The 23,019-nt window shown below is 45.2% G+C and overlaps 1 protein-coding gene across 2 annotated transcripts in view; it reads left to right on the forward strand.

Moving 5' to 3' along the window:
• LOC126251867 (supervillin) overlaps window positions 1-23,019 on the forward strand; it is a 695,256-nt gene that overhangs the window by 332,778 nt on the left and 339,459 nt on the right. The gene's annotated exons all lie outside the window — the stretch shown is intronic.

The raw sequence follows: 23,019 nt of genomic DNA on the forward strand, positions 1-23,019 counted from the left end.
AGAGAGAGAGCTCCAATTGGCAAGTTAGATCGTCAAAATCTCTAGGTGGTTGGAGAGCCGTGCCCAAAGTGCTCCAAAGGTTCTCAGTTGGGCAGAGATTCGGCGACCTCGCTGGCCAACGTGGCAAGCACGAAGCTAAGCAGTAGAAACTCTCGACGAGTGCAGGCGGGCATTATCTTGCTGAAATTTGCCTCAGAATGGCTTGCCATGAAGGGCAACGAAACGGGATGTACAATATTGTCGACGTATATGAAAAGGATAGCATCACTCTAGCTGTCGGGTCGTATGGCATGCGACAGTCAACCCTGTAACACACTGCTGTTCCAGGCGTCTCGAGACACGTCTTCAGCCTGGAGTCTCATTGACTGGAATAGAATCCCCTTCAATGATGGTCCTGCTTCGAAATGAGCCCCTATGACCAGCGATATAATGCAGTATGGAAACATTGTTAAGAAAAATCTTGAAAAGCTCTTCACCGATTACCTCCAAATCTTTGCACGACTCTCTAAGAATCTTTTGGCTGGACATATGATTTAAAAAAAAATGCGCACATAAAAATAAAGCTGTAACAAATGATCTCAACCGATTTACCCATTCATTCTAAGGGTCTCCAACTCGCAATGAAGGTTTCGTTTGCAGTAACAATAAAAAAGACTCATGGACAGAGAGACGGGGAAGGAAAAGATGGACAGCGAGAGAGGGTAGGAGATGATGAACAGACTATATTGTCCCAGTAAAATTGAACGGTCTTAGCCAGCAAGAGAATGGTTTCTTAAAAATCATTTAGGGATTAATTAGCCTCGAGTTCCAACTATATGAAGTTCTAGATGGTACAGTCAGTGAACATCTATTTCTACGGTGTGAGTTCAGTTAAAAGTTTCGTTTGTACAGTTGTCTATAAACATAGAAAAAGAGATATGAAGCACTGTTATCATAACACATATGCACAAAATTCTTTACGCATTTGACAGTTCACTATTTCTGGGATAAGTAGCAACAAACTTGAACGTATTAGAAGTCAGTCTTATTTTGTAGTTATTGTGAACTTCGGAGAAAAGACAATGAATATAGTACAGTATACCTTCCAGTTCGGGTAGGATGTGACACAGGGAGATAACCAATCACACGTTTTGTGTGTGTGTGTGTGTGTGTGTGTGTGTGTGTGTGTGTGTGTGTGCTTTCAACAGATGACGCTCCAGTAGATATAAAAAGCGAGTGTAATCGAATGCAACGTTGTCAAAATTGTAAAGCAATCGGTGAAGAACTTTCGGAGGTTTAAGATTTTGAACAACCGAACATTACATTTTTATTTAATTACATAAAGAGGCAGTCTGCACAAAACGATTAGTATATGCCGGTCGGTGAAGAACTTTCGGAGATTTAAGATTTTGAACAACCGAACATTTACATTTTTATTTCTTTATATAAAGAAGCAGTCTGCACAAAAAGATTAGTATATGCCGGAATTAAACGTCTTACACACTCTACTGTTGTGATTGTATTTTGGGTTACTCGAAAAGTAGTGAAACCAAAATACGCGAGGTTTCTGACGCACCACGTTTCAGTACGAACTTGGTGCGTGTTTAGAACATATCTTTAGTTTCTGTCCCACATAAGCAGCACGTATGTCCTTACATTTCCTGAACTCTAGTATCAGCTACTCTGTTCCAACGTTGTAGAAATTTTGTTAGGCCGCTCGACCTTCATCAGTTATAATTATTACATTCTGTCAATCATCGCAGCGAACGCGGATGCTTGTTAAACTGAATTGTCTGACATCTGCACAGCTGCCTTCCTTTCAGTCCCGTGGCGGATCTTCTTCCCCGTGTCTCTCAGCGCCAGTTGCACTAAGTGGCAGTGCGATGGATCGACTTTACTGTCGATGGCTGTGATGCGCCCCGGGCCCGCAGTGGGCGCCTGTTTCGGCGTCAGTCACAGCTGTCGCCCTTATCCGCTATCGACGGACTTGTGGCAGCTGCCGCCGGCGAAGCTTTGTCAGCGCTTCGTGCGGCTGTGTTCCGCAGCTTTCCTCGTGCTAATCCTCACCCCTACTTTATCGCTTTTCCCTGTCGTCGGCCCGGCTGGCCTCTACTGTAGCATTTGCCATTCGCTTGTAGTGACCCTTAGGGGATATGATTTCGCCAGTTTGTCTGTGTTGGGCTTAAGGAAGACTTGTATCTTTTTTTAGTGGATCCATTTAGTGCCGAGACTTCGTGAGGCGCGTGATATACGAGTAGTTAGTTATTCAAGCAACACGAAAGTTACTCTGCGCATACAGGTTTCAGGTAAGATTTCGTGTTAGCGGTCATCCGTTATTGGTTCGTCACGAGACATTTAAGGGATACCCTGCCAAACGTGCACTTAATTTGATTTCCTAAAACGGAACAAGAGAGCGATACAAAATGTGGACATGCGACGGCCATAAAAATCGAACCCGAGCCAAAATATGAACAGTCTCGTCCGCCATCATCTATGCTATGAGGCTGCTTTAATTTGCGCGCACGACGACTCGAATGGCTAACTTCAGTACTAATTACGTCAGAAACGGCGCGCTTATCGAACTTTTTCTTCTTAGCAATTATTTCTCAGCACAACTTTCGCTGCAACGCTTACAATCTGAAAAGCCAAAGCTTTTCAGATTGTTCAGACCATCCTATATAGTGCATTGTAGAACTGAAACCGTCTTCCGGTACTGATGACCAGTTCTGTCAAACCTTTATAGAGGTCGCAACTACATAAACATAAAATGAAAGTGGATTGGAAAAGAACATCAGAAGCGAATACAAAAGGTGTTGCGGCACGAAGCAGACAAGACACGTGTAGTAACGGGTTTGTTGGTAGGATGACGTAGCTAGCGCATAACATATCACAACCGCTTACTACAAACAAATTACGGACTAAGCTGATACTTATTACTCTAGGAATAGTCAGCATAGGTAATGTACGGGTTGTAAATTTCGTAATTTATTTGCTTACTCAATTGCCAAAAGAGCGAAGAATTCTGCCTTAGGTCCTGTAGACTCTCTACAGTTCGTTTCGGAATAACGCCGGCGTCGGATGTCACCACGGCGATGATCTGTACAGAGCTCTGTTTCCACAAGGTCTTCACCTCACCTGCCAGATCCCTGTATTCGACTAGTTGCAGTTGCAGTTCGTTTCCAAACTGAACGTCGGATCGAGCCATTTCTTTGAGAATGGGGGCTTTGTTATTATGGTGCGGTTCCAGTAAACTTTGAGGTTGTCATTTTCTATAGAGGAAAGTATTTCATTAACTGATACTGCTATCCTAACTTCGGGTGAATTATTTTGACAACATCATGATGTCTTTCCTAATGTAGCGTGGGTACCAGGGTTTTACATGCCGATGTAATCTGTGATGTATCTCCTTTCGATCTCAACGCTTGCAGCAGCTGTCAATAATCCCTTACTCTTTCAGGGATACTCCGCAATCCACTTTGCGGCGCGAGGCGGACGTTACCCCATACCAATGCTAGTCATTTCCTTTCCTGTTCCAGTCGCAAAAAGAACGACGGAGGAAAAATGTCTGTCTCTGTGCCTCCGTACGAGCCCTAATATTTCGTATCTTCGCGGCCCTTACACGCAATGTATGTTGGAGGCAATAGAATCGTTCTGCAGTCAACTTCATATACAGGTTCTCTAAATTTGCTCAATAATGTTTCTCGAAAAGAAAATCGCTTCCCCTCCAGGAATCTCCATTGGAACATCTACGTGACACTTGAGTGAGTGTTGTTCGAACCTACCAGTAACAGATCTAGCAGCCCGGCTTTGAATTGCTTTGATGTCTTCCATTAATCCTACCTGGTGCGGATACCAAACACTCAACAATACTCCTAGCGTCCTATATGCAATCTCCTTCACAGACGAACCACACTGTCCCAGAAATCTCCCAACAAACCTAAGTCGACCATTTTCCTTCCGTGCCACAATCTTCACGTGCTCGTTCCCTTTCATATCGCTTTGCAACTTTACGTCCAGATATTTAATTTACGTGACTGTGTCAGGCAGCACATTACTAACCCTGTATCCGAACATTACGGGTTTGTTTTTCCCATTCATCCGTATTAGCATACATGTTTCCACTTTTAGACCTATCCGCCATTTATCACAACAATTAGAAATTTTGTCTAAGTCGTCTTGTATCATCCTATAGTCATTCAACGGTTGTTTGTTGTTGCTGTGGTGTACGGTAAGGTGTCGAAGTTGAGTGACTATAGGATGATACAAGACGACTTAGACAAAATTGCTGCCCATCCTGTACGCCAAATCATAAATACTTCCGTAAGTTCCACACTGATGGTATATCACAGAAATCCATCCGTTTCTGAATGCAAGCCTGCTTGCGTCAGTTGTTGCTGCAGTAGTAGTAGTACAGATAATAACATTACCATTAATTTTTTATTAGTATCGTCGGCACCGTTACGGTAATGATTTGGGCTGTAAATTTAGAGGCAAAGGTAGGTACAGGAATCAGGACCTATTGTGGCATTTAAAATTATGGATTGTAAAGAAAAAGCATTAAACAAATACATCACTGCAGATATTTAGGAAAACGTTTCCATATTCCATATAAGTTAATTTCACTTATTTGTTGCCATTTTTCGTGCCCTTGAGCATATTCGTACCAGCACTGGAGAGTCCTTCATCATTTGCAGTGACTCGCTCAGTAGTCTGCAGGCTCTTGACCAGTGCTACCCACGCCATCCCATTGTTGGTGCCATCCAGGGGTCCATTCACGCTGTTGAACAGAGTGGTCGTTCGGTGGTGTTCATATGGACCCCGGGACACGTTGGGATAGCGGGAAACGAACTCGCCGACAAGTTAGCCAAAGAAGCTACCCGCAAACTGCCGTTGGAGATCGGCCTCCCGGCAACTGATCTCCGAACGGTTTTGCACCGTCGGGTCTTTGGGATGTGGGGAGACGAATGGCGCACTCTGTCTGCACCCAACAAGCTGCGGCGAGTAAAGGAGACCACGACTGTGTGGGGTTCCTCCATGCGGGCCTCTCGCAGGGATTCTGTTGTTCTGTGTAGGCTCCGCGTTGGTCACTCTTGGCTGACGCATGGTCATCTGCTGCGTCGGGAGGAACCCCCTCATTGTCGCTGTGGTGCGAACATGACGGTGGCCCATATATTGTTGGAATGTCCTCTTTTAACCGCCCTCAGGCGAACTTTTAATCTCCTGGGGGATTTATCATCTCTTTTAGGTGACAATGTCTCTATGGCAGATCGTGTTTTAAGTTTTATTCGAGCAAGTGGCTTTTATAGGTCCCTCTAATTTTATTGTGTCACCCTCTTTTGTGCTGTATCTTTTACTTAGTTTTGTGTTGTAATTCGACTCCACCCTGATCTTTTAGGCTGGAGGTTTTAACGTGTTGCAGAGTGGCTGGCTCATCCTATTATTTTCGTGATCAGCCAGCCACAGTCCTCTGCTGTGCAGTTTTAATTCCTTCTGCCTTTGTTCTCTATGTTGTTTTTGTTGCTGTGTTGTCTTACAATGGACCATGGGGCTTTTCTTCCCCCGGAATTTTTTAGTGCTTCGCCTGACTGGTGGATAGTTTCACTGTGCTCTGTGTTTTTATGAAACAAGGGACCGATGACCTTTATAGTTTGGTCCCTTTAATCTTTAAACCAACCAACCATCTATCAAGAAATTTTTCTTTTTCTTGTTCACCCACAAATTTGTAGTGGGACCTGGGATTCACACGGCTTTCGAAGAAACCTAAGGCAAAGACTTTCCAATTTTTCTCTAACCGAGACTGATGATCCTCGCAGGAAACTGGACAGGCATTAAAAAAAAATAAAAAAAAACAGAATACTTGTTGCATAGATATAATTTAAATTGTATTGGGTTATAACAGAAATACCAAGTAAACTTTCCTTAATTTTTTTAGAATATTATCTGAGTATATAAAAATATTGTTGAAAGGTTTGCTACCGTTGTTCATAATGAAAATGTTGTTCTACGAAGCAAGAGTCATTTGCCAAAGTTGACGCAAAGTGTGTGGAGGAAGCAGTTGTTAGTAAATCAGTGTAAGGAAAGCAGACGGTGCAATACACAATTTGGAAACGACTATGAGGGTAAGCGCTCCTGTTTGACACGAGATTTGATACGCATGGGCGCTAAAAGAAAATTGTGTTACATATGCTGAAAAAATTTATTTCTAAAAAAATAAGGATCGAATTGTAGTTCCTTTTAGGTTGGGAAGAGAGGTACATGCATTCGGTTCTCATAAGGTTAAACACATATGTCCAAATGCTTGGGTAGGGGAAGGACGCTCGATCAATCCGTAGCACTCAGCATACAAATAATGCTGCTCCATATGTAGAATGAATGTAGTGAATTCCAAGACGTAATAATCTGCCAGTGTTGTTACTGCTTCTGTGCTCGCAGCAGAGTTGGCAAGAGAATATCTCAAAGAAGGAAAGCGACGGAAACTAGACTTACAGAAACCGTATCATAGAGCCTTTTTCTGGTATTTTTTCCACAATGCGGAAGAAGCGTCATTGGGGCTTTATTCGACCATTGTTCCATAGTGCTATTCTCCCCTCAGTCTTTATTTTTCTTTTTCTTTGTTGCAGCGCACTGGCTAGTTTTGGAGTTAATAACAACGCGGACGTATCCAGTCGTCGGAGACAATCGACAACGTAATTAATAGCTCTTTGCGGAGAGCCATTCGAAGGTCGTTTCTTGTTTTGCATGCCCAGTAACGTAAGCGACGGTTCGAGTCATCTCTATCGTGACCCTATTAGCTTATTTATGAGAAAACAATCGTTCGCTGATAAGGCACTCATTTAGAGATTTATAACGGCCAGCGATTTCACGCCGCTTGCACGGTAACGACTTCTGTTAGCAGTAGATTATTGATAGCGTCGACGTTTCTTGTTTTATGGCATCTTTAACCCCAGCTACGTATTGGGAGCTCCTCTTTCGAAAAAAAAGCGCGCACACTTGTTCGCTGCAAGAAGAGGAAAGCATGTAGTTTTAGTTATTTAAGTGTTAGGAAGTCGTTTCTGAAAGTCTTTCTATGGAGTGTAGTCATGTATGGAAGTGAAACATGAACTATAACTAGTTTGGACAAGAAGAAATGGCTCTGAGCACTATGTGACTTAACTTCTGAGGTCATCAGTCGCCTAGAACTTAGAACTAATTAAACCTAACTAACCTAAGGACATCACACACATCCATGCCCGAGGCAGGATTCGAACCTGCGATCGTAGCGGTCGCTCGGCTCCAGACTGTAGCGCCTAGAACCGCTGGACAAGAAGAGAATAGCTTTCGAAACGTGGTGCTACAGAAGAATGTTGAAGATTAGATGGGTAGATCACATAACTAATGAGGAGTTATTGAACAGAATTGGGTAGAAGAGAAATTTGTGGCACAACTTGACTAGAAGAAGGGATCGGTTGGTAGGACATGTTCTGAGGCATCAAGGGATCGCCAATTTAGTATTGGAGGGCAGCGTGGAGGGTAAAAATCGTAGAGGGAGACGAAGAGATGAATACACTTATCAGATTCATAAGGATGTAGGCTGCAGTAGGTACTGGGAGATGGAGAAGCTTGCACAGGATAGAGTAGCATGGAGAGATGCATCAAAATAGTCTCAGGACTGAAGACCACAACAACAATGTATGATATTTTGCGACAGGTATAGAAGCTATGTTGTTCTCCTTAGTACATTTTTCGCCTTGCTGAGATAGTAGAGCGGTTCATTTCATATTGACTCCGGCTTGCTCGGCAGCGGACGGTTGCGAAAAGCACGGCCTTTCGGCGTCGTTGTAGGCCGACCTTTTGCCGGAGCTCATTTCACGGGCGGCAGCGATTGCTGACATCGCCCGCTCGTGGATTGGCACGGAGCTCGCTAGGCTGTGGGATTACTCAGCGTATGCACTTTGCACCTTTTACGAAACATGCTCTGCGAGGAACGACGATAGTCGCATTCTGTTATGAAATGTGTTCCTTCTCTGAGATTTTAAATGTAACACAGACGTAAGTCAAGTCTTTTTTTACTATAAATACGACTATCCAATCCGAATCTGCTTGGACAACACAAAGGAAAAGGGCGTTGCTCTCAACGAAACATGTATTGTATTGTCACCGGCTATATGAGGCCCACTTCCCTTGAAGAATTGAGGCTGCTATGACCGCTGTTGTTAAATCTCTTACAGTTACACCATTAAGAGTGTGGAACATAAAATACTGCAAACATGAAAGTGATGACGCTGAACCGAATACCAGTAGTAATAAAGTTTTAACTATCACCTCGGAAAAAAGGTACATAATTAAATTTTTGTTTGTTTTCAAGGCCAATACAGTCTGAATTGCCCTGTTCAGAAGTCTGGATTGGCGTAACGCAAAGGAAACATTCCTGCTATTGCCTAAAACAAATAACTGCACATTATTTAACAATATCAGTGGGCTGCGCCGTTTTTTTTTTTTTTCGGGCTACGGTAATGCAGCGTGTGAATTCTTAGCAGGAATACAAACACGTACTTGCAAACAAACGAAAGCTTTTATTAGGTCGCTTTCTTGTCTGTCTGTTCGGCACAAATTTTGGGACTGATTTTAAACTAACTTCCCGACGGGCTAGTGACTTGAAGTTTTACACGTAACTCAGAACTGGACGACAGTGCAATCTTAACTCTCTATCTAGCTGGCCATTTCGGCAGGTTGGCTCAAATGGCTCTGAGCACTATGGGACTCAACTGCTGAGGTTATTAGTCCCCTAGAACTTAGAACTAGTTAAACCTAACTAACCTAAGGACATCACAAACATCCATGCCCGAGGCAGGATTCGAACCTGCGACCGTAGCGGTCTTGCGGTTCCAGACTGTAGCGCCTTTAACCGCACGGCCACTTCGGCCGGCCATTTCGGCAGGGTTGGGGGTGAAAAAAGATGGGTAATGCCTGATATCTGAGCTGCCCTGCTGGGCTGGCGTGCTGTGCGTGTAGAATCGGAATGCGTCCCAGGCCGTATGCGAGTGGATGGGCACAACCGAGCAGACAGACATGGGGAAGGAGGAGATGGACTGACAGGGGTGGAATCATTTGTATGCAGTATGAGATACGTGCGCACACGAGCGATTTAAATTATAATCTTATCAAAATGTTTAAAATTCCTTAAGAAATTACGCACACACGAGACTAGAAAGGAAAAAAATAATTATTTAAATAAAAATTTACACAGCCGCAAAGGAAATCCATATAATAAAGACAAGATCAGCACATTCCTGGATTATAAAAGATTGCACAATTCTTCGAGTTTGTGCATTTTTTAATGCAATGAAATGGTTCGTATTTTGTAAAAGTAATTTTATATTCGTTGCCTCGCCTTATTGCTGCCTGTATAACTTGAAGATGGTCACAAAATTGACCGAAATAGACTGTTAAAATAAGGAATAAGTACAATTGCTTAATCATATATGCAGTTTCTTAAATACCTAAAAGTTGTTAATCACCACCTACACAAAATTTTACTAATATTTAGTTCTGTCCGAGTATTTGAGAATCCCCGTTTTTAACTGCTGTTGCGAGAGTTGTTTCCCGAATTTGAGGACGTTGCAAGGAAACTTTTCGGAGGCTTGTAATGGGTGTATTGTTTCCGTCCAGTGATCGGCTCAACAGTTTTCCTGAGAGCAATCGGGTAGCAACACTGCAGAAACCTGCCTTTAGGAGTGATGACAAATTACACCCTTTGTAGCACTTGGATCTTCTTCCGCCCATAAAAAGTGTTCTCTTCCGGCCGTGGCGTAAGAAGGTGCGCCGTGTATCATCTATACTCCACAACACTTTGAGGTGGCTGCGGTTATTCTTTTGGCTGTCGTGGAAAAGAGAAACCTAACAAAGAATGTCGGCGTACTGTTCGTCCTTCATGAACGGCTGCCTGAAATGACGCAACGAAACCGTGATGTTAGTTACAAAGGACGTCGAAGAACCACGGCCGAAAAGTCTGTTGCATGCATGGGTGCTAACGATCCAGTCGTCTGTGTACCCTAATCGTAAAACATCTTTAAGTAGCGTATTCTGTTTGTTAAATATTTTATTTAATTTTGTTGTTCGGCAAAAGTGAAGGACGTAAGTATCGGAGTGTGATTGGATTCTCATAGGACAAACAAACAAATTTAAATTGTCAACTGCGTGTTCATACATTAGCTTAGTGCATGCGCTCGTACGTTTTTCCATAAGTTTAATAAACACAGCAGATATACATTACAGAGTCTCCTTCACTATTTAGAACAGACTGCCAACGCTGGGGTAACTTTTCGATTCCGAGACTGTAGAAATTACGTGGTTTTGAGGCGAAGAGCCATGTTCGGAGCACATTTTCATCCGATAAGGAAGCTCCCTGAAGGTAGTTCGGTAGAGAGCGGAAAAGTTGAAAATCTGAGGGCTCAAGATCAGGGGAATAAGGAGCATGCGAATGACTCCCCAACCAGACTTCTGTAAAGTGTTTTTTGTCAGTCTAGCAGAATGCAGCCGTGCGTCATCGTGGAGTAGCATCACTTCCCGTACTCTTCCTGGTCGTTGTTCTTGGATTGCGTTTGCGAGAATTCTCAGTTGTTGACAGTAAATTTCAGCAGTGATTGTTACACATGGGGGAAGAAATTCGCAGTACATCAGTGACAGTCGTTGTTCCACCAGATGCCGGCCAGTGTGGCCGTGCGGTTCTAGGCGCATCAGTCTGGAGCCGCGCGACCGCACCGGTCGCAGGTTCGAATTCTGCCTCGGGCATGGATGTGTGTGATGTCCTTAGGTTAGTTAGGTTTAAGTAGTTCTAAGTTCTAGGGGACTGATGACCTCAGCTGTTAAGTCCCATAGAGCTCAGAGCCATTTTTTTTCCCACCAGATGCATAACATTATCTTTTGTGGATGCGCGCAGGTCTTTGTACGGGGAGTGGCTGCTTTGTTTGGACTCAATCGTGCCTTTCGTTTTCTTACGTTAGCATAAAGACACCATTTCTCTTCACTAGTAAGGATACAGGATAGGAATGGTCAGTGTTGTTCAAGAGCCAATTGATGACGAGCAAACCGATGCACAGATGGCCACCCGCTGATTTTTGTGATTTTTTTCGCTTAGAGCATGCGCACCCAAACACCGGATTTCTTGAACATTTCCCATTGACTGAAAATGTCGCGCGATGGTGGAATGATCGCATCATCACATCTCCTAGTTCTCGGGCACACTGACCTGGACCGTTGTGGATTAATGCTTTTAAACGATGTTCTTCAGACACCGAAGGTCTTCCTGAACGTAGAATGTCGCTATCTCAAAACAATCCTCGTTAAAACGAGAAAACCATTTTCTTGCCGTGCTCTGTCAGATAGCATTATCCCCACACACGACTCAAGTGTTTCCGAATGTCTCCGCTGCTGTCACTCCTATGTTGACCAACTCACTCAGAAGAATATGTCGCAAATGTTCCGATTTCACAAACTGGCACAGCATTTTCTAACGTCCACAGCTCCACTCACTATCTCCCAATGACAAATGACAATATGTAAGGTCAATTAGCAACAGTGAACTACAAATAAATAATGACAGTCAATAAATACACCCATAGCAATCGAATTACCAACATGCAAGACAAAAATGCTACGAACGTGTGCACCAACCGAATATTATCTTCGAGTTGCGACTTTCGAACCATTGCAGCTGAGCGAGTTTTCTTTGACGGGGCTGCCAAGCTCTTGTCCTGTGACCATCACGTAAATTCCTTAATGATTTATTCCCACACGCCTACACGAATCCATGCTGGCTTCATCAACCTAGCCGCGTACATTTACACAGCCGCCGTTACAACTTTACGTAGCTGACGAAGGGGGAGGGACTGTTTTTGGGGATTTTGTGTACAGCAGCTCACTGAAAGGACATGCTTCTCGATAGGCGTAGCAAACCAATAGTAGGAAACCTAGATACATTCTAATGTGGAATATAGAGTAGAAAGACTAGGCTGCTACCAGAACTGCGAATTTCTGGAAAAGTTGATAGATACTGAAAACTCGCTATGAAGAAGAAAAGATATTCGCAAAACTCGTGCGCGGTGCGTTCGTATTGTGTAGTGCGTAGTGCCGAGGCGCATTCAGAACCGGAGAAAGCAGAGGCAGCTCTTTGTGGCTGCGCGTTAATATGTGTGCAGTGGCTGTGCGGGGCGGTAATTACAGCCAGTTGGGCGACGAAAGCCCAGGGCGGGCGCAGGATAGGCTAGGCTGGCGGGGGCGGAGGCGACACACACACACACACACACACACACACACACACACACACACACTCTCTCTCTCTCTCTCTCTCTCTCTCTCTCTCTCTCTCACCACCACCCACCGTTTGTAACATACCAGCTGAGTGCGCTCTTTCCTTAGCTATTTATCAACTAAATACACCAACGGAAAAAAAAGAAGCTGCTACACCAAGGAGTACTGCGACCTAAACGAAAGTTGGTAGGCGTGTTTCTACATCTCAAAGATGATGTCTATTCAGATTTCGCGCCAGTCGCGCATGAGAGGCGCTAGTAGCGTCACTGTGAGGATCCATATTAGGTTTGCTTTAAATACGCGCTGTAACGGTCGTGAGCGTTAGTTACCTTTGAGATCGGACGTGGTGAGATAGGCAAGAACGCCTGTAAGGCGACAAAGACGCCATTATCAACATCTCACCGAGTTTGAACGATATCGTGTAATAGGGCTACGAGAAACTGGATGTTCCTTCCGCGATAAGACTTGGCAGAAATGTAGCCACTGTACGTGATAGCCGGCAGCGGTGCTCACGAGGACGTACAATCGCAAGAAGACGGGTTCCGGACGGCCACGTGGCACTACCGAGGGGGAAGACCATCGTGTTCGGGGTGTGTATCTGGCGCGTCGTACTGCATCTGCAGCAGCAATTTTGGGAGAAGTTGGCACCACAGTGACACAAGGAACTGTTACAAATCGGTTACTTCAAGGACAGCTCCGAGACAGACTCCCTGTAGCGTGCATTTTACTGATCCCCAAACCACCGTCATTTCACACTTTAGTGGCGTCAAGTGACAGCTTATTTGGGGGCAGGGTGGCGGCCTGTTGTGTTTTCTGATGAAAAACGGTTCTGCCTCGGTGCCAGCGATGGCCGTGTGTTGGTTAATAGGAGGCCAGTTGAGGACCAACCAACTTGTTCGTATGCTAGACACACTGGACCTACACCTGGAGTTATGGTCTGGGGTGCGATTTCGTATGAAAGCAGGAGCACTCTCGTGCTTATTCCACGCAACCAGGCTGCAAGTGTGTACGTCAGTCTGGCAATTCGACCTGTTGTCCTGCATTCCAGGAAGTATTTTCTAACTCGATAACGCTCATCCACGCACCCCTGTTGTAACCCAACAAGCTCCACAGTGTGTCGACGACTTACCTTGGCCTGACTGGTCACCTGGTTTGTCTTCAATCGAGCACATGTGGGACATTCTGGGACAACTCTAGCATCATCCTCAACCTGCATTAACCCTCCCTGTATTGACAGACCAAGTGCAACAGGCAGGGAACTCCCATCCTTCAAACTGATATCCGCCACCTGCACAACACAATGCAGCCACGTCTGTATGCTTGCATTCAGCATTCTGGCGGTTGCTCCGGTTATAAAGCTACCAGCATTTCACATTTGCAGTGGTTTATCTCAGGCTTGCATTAATCTGTGCCCTTGCAATATTAATCAATTAAAAATGTTCACCTAGACAAATGTATTCCTGAAATTTCATAACTCCGCATTATTTTTTCGTGCTGCGATTTTGTTCTGTCAGTGTATTTGGGCGAACACGTTCGCAGCGTTTTAGAGTGGAATGACCACTTAAAACATATCTTAGGGAAGGGAGAAGCCAGATTGAGGTTCATTGGAACAACTCTTAGGAAGTGCCCCCCCCCCCCCCCCCACCAGAACAATATGCAGATATTTGTTGTCAAAATTTGGAGCATTTACTTACCTGTAAGACCCAACTAATTGTAGCTTGCTGCTACATTTACTTAGGGACTACACAAAGTGAGCTACACATGTCGTTCCACGCTGAAAGACTATTGTGCAGCGTGCGTGGCACGTAGTCAGAAGAGGGTACATGTTTCACGGAAACAGTTCTGCTGGGGTACGGATAAAAGGCGCTTCACAGTGTGGGAGTGAAACAGCGCGGCAACTGGAAATGTACTCCAAAGCTGACGAACTCGGGACAGCGAGATTCTTGTGTGCAAAACGTCTAAATTGCACACACACCCATCGTAAAATTCCGACGGTATGTGGACCAATGCAATGTCGCTTCCAGCCGTAGTGAAATGGTACCAACGGTTTGACCAAGGCGACACAGACCAGTGATGATTGGAAAGAAAGGCCGTCGACATCGACCACAGAGGACGATCTCCACGCAGTCGAGGAAGAAATTTGGGGGAGGGGGAGGATAAAGACATTTTCCAACGACGAGAACGTTCACACAGCGGTTCACAAATGGTCCCTTGGTGACCAAGGAGCGGATTTCTATCGTTGAGGCATTGAAGTTTGATGGAACGTTCCGATCTGTTTCTTTGGAGGCTCTTGGTGACTATATTGAAAAACATGGTCATATACGTGTGCCACTTTCCGAGATTTGAACTTACTCAGAGGCTTACCTACATTCGGTCTGTCCGCGCACCATCCTTCATGCTCTTCACCCAACGCCCTTTTCCACTCTTCATCTCTGTGTCAGTGTTCACCTTCCAATTGCAATCTGAGACATTTTAGTTCTCTGTAGCAATGAAAAACGACGCACCCGTCCAGCAGCTATACACGACGTCGAATCAACGAAGATAATAGGTTCACAGTGCCGCAGCGTTGAGTCAACACTAGGCATACAGTTAGCGTATGCTACGTCCGTAAGTCCAAGTTGATCATTTCCTTCCAGGAAGGTAACTATTAGTGACAGGGTGTAACGAACAACCAGTGAACTGTTTTAATGAAGATGTGTTCCTGCAGCGACAGCAATCACATGTTTGCATCTGTACGTGCTCCATCTGATCAAAATTATCAGCACACCTTTAGCGAACATTAATATGGGTGTGTCCATCCTTCGCCTCTACGACTGCTTGAACACAGATGGAGTCACTTTCAGTGAGGTGTCTCAATGTCTCTGAAGGAACGGCAGCCCACTCTTCATAATGAGCCGAAATCAGAAAAGGTAGTGAATGGTTGGACACTGGCCTCTGGAGCCAAGTCAACTTTCTGACTCATACAAAAGGTGTTCCGTTGCATCCGGTCGGGACCTCTGGGCAGGCCAGTCCGTATCACTGCCTCACAGATGCTGCTTTATGAGAAGGCACAGTGTCTTGCTCATACAATCGTCGTATCAGAACTGAACCTCTATTGTATGTAGCAGTCAGTGCTGTTAAATGTATTCATATTCTCGCACGTTCAACGTTTTCCTAAGCGTTACCACGGGAAACACCTCCATACTGTAACACAACATCATCCGTAGTTCACCGTTGGCACTGGGTGACGACAAAGTTCTCGAGGCGTTTGTCAAATCGGGACACTTCCATCGAATTGCCACTGGGTATAGCGTGATTGATCCCTCCAAGCCGCGCGGTTAGAGGCGCCATGTCACGGATTGCGCCGCACCACCCGCCGAAGGTTCGAGTCCTCCCTCGGGCATGGCGTGTGTGTTGGTCTTAGCGTAAGTTAGTTTAAGTAGCGTGTAAGTCTACAGACCGATGATCCCAGCAGTTTGGTCCCTTAGGAATTCACACACATCTGAACGTTTTTGAACATCACTCACAATCATTCATTTGCGGTCATCCACTGTCCAGTGACGTCGCTTGGCATTACCTACAGAAATATGTGGCCTATGAGGAGCTGCTTGACCATTGTAACCCATTCTTTTGAACTCCCTACGCACTTTCATTGTACTACCTGCACTGATTGTAGCACTTCGGAACTCACGAGTAATTCCTTCCCCCGATTTCATGCTATTTTTTACAGGCACCCTGCGCAATGGTTGACGGTCCTTGTCCGTCAGTACATGAGATCTGCCTGTTCTGGATTTAGTTGTGGTTGTTCCCAAGCGTTTCCAGTTCAGTTACATCACCAAAACTCGAATTGGACAGCTTTAGAAGGGCTGAAATGTCTGACGGTTTTGTTGCTGGTGACACCCAGTGATTAGCCCGTATTCGAGGTCACTGATCTCTCGTGATCGAGCCATTCTGCTGTTACTTCTTCTTCACAGGCAGCAAAGTACACCCCCTTCTTTCGTAGTTGCGGGTCCTCCTTTCGTGACATCTAGTGGCCAATTCCGCATTACAAAGGTGCGTCCGGGCACTTTTGATCAGACAGGGTAGGTCTACTGCGAGAAATCGGATTCTTCAGTCTTCTGTTGAAGTTTTTTTACGAGTGTGAAGGTATTTTCGCAGAAAAAGTGATAAATATGGTAGCAAACCGTATAAATAAAAATTACATTCTCACTCTGCAAGGAGCTAGCTACGAAATTTGTCGGTGTTCGGGTTCACCCTTTAGAATATTTACAGCTTTGAAAACCTTCAGAGCTCTCCTCAAAAATTAAATAATTTTATACGTTTTGTATGCAGAAATTAGGTGTTTTGCGGTAAATTCAGAGTGGAAACGACGTTTAAGCTCTCAGGGCTGCAACAGCCGTGGAGGCCGTCAGTACAGTACATACTAACGAGCCGGCTCGAAAAGCGGCTTCGTGGGGACATACAAGGGGCATCCAGTGCCCAGAGAACTTTCGCCAACGAGAATGGCCAAGGCCACAGTTCATGGCTGGCGAGACCCCACCCCGCGGATGACGCCGTCGGCTGCAGATGCTGGCGGGCCGGCTCCGCTAGCGATGAAGTCACCGACGCAAGCGGCAGGTGCCCGCGGGATCATGTCGCAATGTACGGTTTGTTGTGCCGCCACCTAGCCCCCTACACACGTATCAGGCGCACACGGAACAACATAAGATTGGGCAATATCGTCCGGACTGGAAGCTGTTCTGGCAACACTGTGGCACTTCACGAGGTGTACTCTAGAATAGGGCAGGGGTGGCGCCTAGAAGGTGTAGAGTCCTCCATCGGTTGATACAGAACTTCAGTACAGAGCCCGAAGTCCACACAACAGAAATGCAGACTGCACAATTGATCCCGAAGGAGGGATGGCGGTTGTCGCTTAAACAACCGCATTCTTGTTAGGTTTATTCGCACGTCAGTTTAACCTGACTGTTAAAACCGCTCAGAATAACAGATTTCTCAGATAATCGATCTTCAGCTTTTTGTTGTTGTTATTTCTTATAACATACGCAGAAATCGAACAAATATTGTAAAATTATGACTCACTCGAGTTCAAGATACATAGAATCAAATTATAAAATCAAATAGGCAAATAAAAGAAAACTAATCCGTTCACCGTTAGCTACTTCTCTCAAAGAGAGATAAGTGTTTGAATACGACAAATAAACACCAGTATTCTGCTACTGATTTCTTTAAAACTCCGCTCAAAAATCACTTTGTAATCGGGGACAATACCACTCCTTGGACATTACGAATAGGTACTGCTGAAGGGTGAAAGATGAGGTTGCAGAACTATTTTTCGTGTTAATTTGTCCGTTCTCAGGGGTTTTAAACGGCCGGTTTTTCCCATCCCTATCTTCGAGGCACTGTAGTAAATGATGTGTCTTCGGAGCAAAAAGTTTCTGATCTGCTCCAGTTCCCTCAGTGCACTAAATGCATTGCAACAATGTACGCAGTGGAGAAAATGTTATAAACAATGTAGGGCAATCTGCTCATTCCTCAGCAGCAAGGAAGCACGTGTCATTCTGCTGGGTACGAGGTCACGTGAGACTTCGGGGAAACGAGCAAGCAGATTACGCGCCCTAGGAGGCCAGCAGGGAACATGACGAGGCACAGTGTACCATACCCCTGCAAGCTGTCAGTTCGCTGTTGAGGCAGAGTGCCATGACACTGTATCACGACGACTGACTGAGAGTGAGGTACAGTAAACTACAGTCGGTGAAACCAACTATCTGGGCAAACCGGTCACTGCGGCTGTATGACGTGCCCTGACCCGCGTCTCCATTTGGCAGTGTCCCCTATCAAATTTATTCATACTCCGGCAAGAGAACCTACATCCCCCTCCTCCCGTCTGTGATATGCAAATATCGCTTTACGCCACGTTTTAACTTAGTGCACTTTTCATTGTCATGATAGGACAGAGAAAAATTTGGGTGGGCATCTGCCATTTTTACGGCAGACGCGACGAGTGTGGTAAAGACTTCTAAAATTTTGTATTGTGTCTGCTTTTATGCTGAAAATTTTAGTGTGTTTCAGAGTGGCTAGGTGGTCTTTTGTGTTCCAGCGATATTATTGCTATATTATTCTAATTCTTTACATTGCCGTTTCTTTTTTTATTTTAAGTTTCAGATCCGACAAAATGCCCCCCCCCCCTCTCTCTCTCTCTCTCTCTCTCTCTCTCTCTCTCTCTCTCTCACACACACACACACACACACACACACACACACACACACACACACACACACAGAGAGAGAGAGAGAGAAAGAGAGAGAGAGAGAGAGAGAGAGAGAGAGAGAGAGAGAGAGAGCGAGAGCGAGAGCGCACGCGCCTTCGTGCCTTTCATTTATAATTAAGATGCTGTTGTACCAAGTAGCGACGGGAGAATCTATTTGCATAGTTTGTGAACGCCGGGGAAAGCAGCAGGCGTGGCGTATATTTAGAGAGCAGTCCCGTTCTTAGAATGGGACAGCGGGCGTGCCGACTGTCAACTAGAGACGGGCAAATTCGGTCATCCTTGCGAACTAGTTCACTGGTGGTCGCTCTTTTTTGGGAACCGTTCATTTTTACTCGTTCATCGTTCATTTGTGCATGGTATATGGTTCTTATGATAAATTGAAAATTAGCAGCATAGGTGACTGAAGATGGAAGGCGCCAAGGGGGGGCACTTGCCGCCCCCCTGGAGTACAGAGTTTTTAGTCATTATAGAATTCTCACACACTGCTAGAAGTAATTTTCGTGATTCTGCAAAACCTTTCGTTAAGCCAACTGTAGCGTTATGTGGCTGATAGCAGTGAAATAAGGTGGCGCACGAAAAACCGGCCCCGAGTAGAGATTGCTCGCCAGTTAAGCACGATTTGTTTACCGCTACGAGCAAAATAAGCAGGTAATAATTAGGCATTAAAGAAATAAGAAATAAGCTAATGCAAACAACTACTTCCAAACAATAGATGACGATTGGTGGGCGGCAATGAGCAGTTTAGTACTCGGAGCCGATTTTTCGTGCGCCACCCTGTACCACTGAAATAATATTGTAGAAGTTACCGTATTCTCTTCACAAAATGTGACACCAGACACTAGATTATGGAGCGCGGGCTTCATTCGGCTGTAAGTCTGTCTTCCGTAACAATGAACATGCTGTTTTACTTTGGATCAAAAAATGACGGTAAATTGCCACTTCTGTGTGCCGTGCCGACTTCCTTTTCATCTGTAATAGCAAAAAACTTGCATTTTTATTAGTATGTCTTCTGCCGTTTATCGAAATAGTGAAGTAAGCCGATATGCCCTTTCGTTACCTGAAAAGATGTATTACATATCACGGAATTTTTATGTAATTTACGTAATTATAAAATACATCTTAATTACCGGTCGCGGACTCTGAATACAATACGAAAAGAACCAAAGTCCAGGTTCAAAAAAGGTTTGAAGTTGATCCTGAATGGGCGTGCGCAGTGAACGAAACGAACAACAACTCGGTACTGAACTAACTAGGAGCAGTCGGCAGTGGAACTGAGACGAGTGGCCACGGCGCTACAGCCTGGAACCGCGCGACCGCTACGATCGCAGGTTCGAATCCTGCCTCGGGCATGGATGTGTGTGATGTCCTTAGGTTAGTTAGGTTTAAGTAGTTCTAAGTTCTAGGGGACTGATGACTTCAGAAGTCCCATAGTGCTCAGAGCCATTTGAACCATTTTTTGAGTGGCCACGCGAAGGAGGAAGAGTCCGGCCGAGGGAGACAGAGACCGAGACAGACGGGAACGTGACCGAGGCTGGAACGAGACCGACCGTTTCCCGTTCCCGGGAACTATAAGCAGAAAGCCGTGACCGAAGTGAACTATGAAAGACCGTTCCTTAGAATTCGTTCCTCGCTCCTTCCGTTCATCTCGGTGGACCGTTCCTTTGGACCCGTTAGTTCGCGAACGGCCCAACTCCACTGTCAACGGCCGTGCGGCTGACAATGGCCGGCGACAGGTGGGTGTCGCGTGTCCCGCTGTGCACGTGCTAAATCCCGTCACGGCCGCGAGCGAGGCCACTGCGCCGAGGGCGGCGCCCACGCGCGGGCGCAGGAAAACCTCCGTCTGACGTATGTCTACTCAGCTCGCTCAGAAACAGTCAGTTCTGTTCTGTCTCTTCCTCGACGTACAAGTATTTAGTTTAGTTGCTACAAAACACTCTAGTGCCAAGATAGCGACACTAGCAGGATACTGAAACTAGACGCAGAAAGACGGGGTATGACGTACCTTTTATAATGTGCTGTTTCTTATCCTCGTGACAACTTGGCGTAAGTTCCAACTTAAAATGAACATGTTTCATAACAGATTTTTAAAACCTCAAGAAAACAGCAAAGTCTGTCGGAACAGGTTGTTTGAAATGCAGAAATATTTATGCGATCTAGGCTCTACAATTTTTTGCAAGTAACACAAATCGAACCCATTCTCAAAACGAGAGAAAATTCAATTTTTAGCTTATGTTAGATGTGGCCTTATCCCGTGTCTTCATGGGGTCGGTTATGTTATTCTGCATTTGGAAATTTTATTGATAGCGGGTGGCCACATGCTCTTCCTGCTGCCACGCCACCCCCTTTCGGGACGAAATTTATATACTCCATCTTTCTACGTCTAGTGTTACCCATTTGAAAGTGAGAGAACGTTTTCGAAATGTTTGTGAATCGTGTAACTGAGGCGAGATATGGGTACCAGCACGGTATTCATCTAAGCGCCAAAAGCCACGTCCAGGCTGCGCTGTACACCGGCCCCCGTCGTTGGTCTGCCCGGTGAATTCGCTTACCTCCTCGAATCCCGGAAGCGGCGTGCTGTTATCCGGGCGGCTTTCTTCAGCCTACAGATGCCCTGAAAGAAAAATATGGAGCAGCAGGAAAACCACTTAACTATGTGGCAGCCATTTATTTTATTGAGTTTCACTGTTACCTGCCGGCGTTTGGCCAAGCGGTTCTAGGCGCTACAGTCGCAGGTTCGAATCCTGCCTCGGGCATGGATATGTGTGATGTCCTTAGGTTAGTTAGGTTTAAGTGGTTATAAGTTCTAGGGGACTGATGACCTCAGAAGTTAAGTCCCATAGGGCTCAGAGCCATTTGAACCACTGTTACCTGCCTGAAAAGAACATCTGTCACAAGACGATCATGTTACGTTTTCATTTTCCTTCAGTATTGTCATGTCTGGAAAGGTAATACAGTAGGTGATAAAATACACTTGAACATGGCTACAGATATTAGGTCATCGAAAACTACTACCTGATGGGCGAGATCAGACGCTGTGAGTGTTCATCGGAGGTGGGGGTGTCATCTGGAGTGCCCCAGGGAAGTGCGGTAGGTCCGCTGTTGTTTTCTATCTACATAAACGATCTTTTGGATAGGGTGGATAGCAATGTGCGGCTGTTTGCTGATGATGCTGTGGTGTACGGGAAGGTGTCGTCGTTGAGTGACTGTAGGAGGATACAAGATGACTTGGGCAGGATTTGTGATTGGTGTAAAGAATGGCAACTCTAAATATAGATAAATCAAAATTAATGCAGATGAATAGGAAAAAGAATCCCGTAATTTTTGAATACTCCATTAGTAGTGTAGCGCTTGACACAGTCACGTCGATTAAATATTTGGGCGTAACATTGCAGAGCGATATGAAGTGGGACAAGCATGTAACGGCAGTTGTGGCGAAGGCGGATAGTCGTCTTCGGTTCATTGGTAGCATTTTGGGAAGATGTGGTTCATCTGTAAAGGAGACCGCTTATAAAACACTAATACGACCTATTCTTGGTCGAGCGGGGTGGCACAGTGAGCACACTGGACTCGCATTCGGGAGGACGACGGTTCAATCCCGCGTCTGGCTATCCTGATTTAGGTTTTCCGTGATTTCCCTAAATCGCTCCAGGCAAATTCTGGGATGGTTCTTTGAAAGGGCTCGGTCGACTTCCTTCCCTAATCCGATGAGACCGATGACTTCGCTGTTTGGTCTCTTCCCACAAACAACCCCCCCCAACAACCTATTCTTGAGTACTGCTCGAGCGTTTGGGATCCCTATCAGGTCGGATTGAGGGAGGACGTAGAAGCAATTCAGAGGCGGGCTGCTAGATTTGTTACTGGTAGGTTTGATCATGACGTGAGTGGTACGGAAATGATTCAAGAACTCGGGTGGGAGTCTCTGGAGGAAAGAAGGCGTTCTTTTCGTGAATCGCTACTCAGGATACTTACGAGAACCAGCATTTGAGGCTGACTGCAGGACAATTTTACTGCCGCCAACTTATATTTCGCGGAAAGAACACAAAAATAAGATAAGAGAGGTTAGGGCTCGTACAGAGGCATATATGCAGTCATTTTTCCCTCGTTCTGTTTGGGAGTGGAACAGGGAGAGAAGATGCTAGTTGTGGTACGAGATACCCTCCACCACACACCGTATGGTGGATTGCGAGTATGTATGTAGATGTAGATGTAGAGGGGGGGCTTGGGGGGCTGTAGCGCCCCTCCCCCTAATGGAGTATCATATTACGCTGGATAAAATGACTTCAGAAATCAGCGAATATATTACTTCAACAGATTGAATCATTTTTTTATAATTATGTAGCAATATAGGTTGCAGTGTCTTTCAAACACATTTTAACAAATAGCTTACTACCTAAATCAATAAATATCATTTAACTTAAAATGGACGTCTTCTTATTTATTAATATACATTGGATGTATATTAATGCACGAGTACCACTTACAATAATCATGAAAGCTAAATATGC

This window comes from Schistocerca nitens, chromosome 4 (assembly GCF_023898315.1).
Source record: "Schistocerca nitens isolate TAMUIC-IGC-003100 chromosome 4, iqSchNite1.1, whole genome shotgun sequence".
Classification (NCBI taxonomy): Eukaryota; Metazoa; Arthropoda; class Insecta; order Orthoptera; family Acrididae; genus Schistocerca; species Schistocerca nitens.